Here is a 2,856-nt window from a genome sequence, read left to right as displayed (position 1 = left end):
GTGTGTGTGTGTGTGTGTGTGTGTGTGTGTGTGTGTGTGTGTGTGTGTGTGTGTGTGTGTGTGTGTGTGTGTGTGTGTGTGTGTGTGTGTGTGTGTGTGTGTGTGTGTGTGTGTGTGTGTGTGTGTGTAAATGTGTGTGTGTGTGTGTGCTACAATTAAAATAATAATAAGAAATAACACGGTTTCTGAGAAATAAGTCCTGTTGTATTATTGGTAGCAAAATTTTAATATGGACAGCAACACAATCATATGTATATAGAATATAAACAACACGGCACTCTTGTACCGACATTATAAAAAACAATGAATAATAATAATATATTATGTAAAAACTCACAGATTGTCGGTGCTTTGCTGGCCAGTCGCTACCACCTGTGCCTGTATAATAATTTTATGATAGGTGCACAACAATAATAAGTTGACAATAATAAAATAACTGGCTATTCGAGCCAGACAATAATATTTAAATGGCAATAGCTAAATACAGCGCTTGTGGCTAAATAATAACAATATAACAGTACAAAATATGAATTAAATAAATCGCACTCGTGACATTATAACACAATAGTATTATGTGAAATAACGACGCGGTGTATCTTGACAAATAATAATAACAATATGCAAACGGCTATTAGAGCCGGGGCGCTAACAATTTAATTTAATATTATAAAAAAAAACAATAATGATATCCGGCTATTCGGGCCAGATCACGATATATAAAACAATATAATTTGATATTTACAACTTACAAGGCGATTCGCGCCTGCAACGCATAATATAATAAAAAGAACGATTTGCGCTGCTTTCGCGTTAACGGTAATTAACGGACTGCCGGCTTAGGCGGCTGTGGTAATTATACATGGACCGGCTCGTCATCGGCAGCCGTGCCGTTTACGTAATAGATAACAATAGTACAGCAGGTAAATATAATAATATAATAATTCAATTAGACAATAAAAGTAATATGTCGCGTGTGTGCCGTTCGGTGGCGGAGTGGTGGTACGAGGTAATATAATAATTATGAATATTTTATTCGTTGGCTTGGACTATTATTCTAGATTAAATTATTGAAAAACGAAGTTTGATGCGGCCTATAAAATATTTCCCTCTATAAGTAAAAAAAAAAATTACCAAATTTGGTTGATTCTACAGAACAGGATTATTATTCCCGTTGAGCGTATTTTTGCGTACAACATTACATAGGCACCGTGCGCCTTAAGAAAATATTTTTGAAAAATGTGGTTATTGAATTGCCTACTTTGTGATTGTTAGGAGTAAAATATATGATGTCCATATTATAAAAAAAAACTCCCATTGCAGGCCCATTATAACCGTATAAACTTTTTTTCGTGTTATTTTTTCTACCATAAAAACACCTGTGCTTACTTATCCAAGTAATTCAATAACATAATATAGCTTAATTATATGGAAGAAACCGTCGGAAAAGTAGGTGTATATAAGAAATGAACCCTTTGGTATGAATATAATATTGTAGATAGTACTATGTAAGTACTGTGTATATATATAATTACTAACTATAATATTAGTTATTAGTTATTGGGTGGATACTTGATATATTATTCATAGATTGAAATAAAATGGAAGTGGACGAGTTTAGTATAAATTAAACATTTTTTTATTGATTTATTATCGATGTCATTATTTTATTGGTATAAAATAACCTTTACATTAATTTACCTTCTGTTATTTTAACTTCTAAGACCTTACATTTGTATTAATCAACGTCTGTGATATCGAAAAAAAGATTTTATGAACTGGCAACACATTTTTTTTTTTTTTTTTGATATAGCTAGGATTGTACCTATACCTTTTTAAATTACAGCACATTAAGTTATTTATGTATTCTGAATAACAAAAATGTTCTAAAAATTTGTTTTCGTATAAATATCAAATAATGAACGTATAATAATTTTAAGTTTTGTAGTGAATTATTGGATCTACTTAATACTTATAGAAACATTAAAAGTATAAAACTCCCACTTCCTCGTATTTTTCAAAATAATCGGGAAAGACATACGCTACCTAATTAAAACAGGAATATTTACGCAATACCAGTTTTTCGACAAAATCGATTAAATTTTTTCGTTGCAATTAAAAAAAAAAAAGTAAACGTAATCACTTGAAACTGTCACTTTTTATAGAAATTAATAATTTTCGATTAATAATCTTTAATAATACCTACATAATACGGTATTTTTCAGCTTTTCAAAAATGTTATTTTGACGGTCATGTAGTTTTGTCAAAAACAATATTGTGAGTACTTTTGACCGGACGCATATGCGGACATCACTGACCGTTATTTAACTCTCTTAATACTGCACGCTTAGCTAACCTCACCACTTTTGTGTGTACGTTATACGAGTACGATTTCGTTTCGTTTTACCAAATAGAAGCCCCTCGATGTCCTGTTTATATGTCGTGACTCAAAACTCTGGGGGGGTGGGCAAGTCCGCCATTTTTTAAACCAATTTCAGTTAAATTATCCTAAACACGGTGCTTGGAAAGTTCCTTTGAAAAATTAGTTAGTTCATGTTCACGTTAATCTTGCAGTTAAGAGGAAACTAAAATATCGTTTCTATCGTTCTTCGCTTAAAGAAAGGAACTAGTTAGGTACTTTCCTCGTTCCCAAATAATGAACATTTTTCGTTCCTCTATAATTTTTAAATTGTTTTAATATGATGTTATGTAATAACAAATTGTTTAATTATGTAGTTATTTCGTTAAAAAAATGTTTAACACGTTCGTGGTCTTTTCACATTTTATATTATTAATTTACCCTCCTCAGAATATCACTCAATTTTTTTAAATATCAACAAAAATCATTAAAAAATAGAA

Source organism: Acyrthosiphon pisum, chromosome A2 (genome assembly GCF_005508785.2).
Source record: "Acyrthosiphon pisum isolate AL4f chromosome A2, pea_aphid_22Mar2018_4r6ur, whole genome shotgun sequence".
NCBI classification, from domain to species: Eukaryota; Metazoa; Arthropoda; class Insecta; order Hemiptera; family Aphididae; genus Acyrthosiphon; species Acyrthosiphon pisum.
This window is presented reverse-complemented; position numbering follows the sequence as displayed.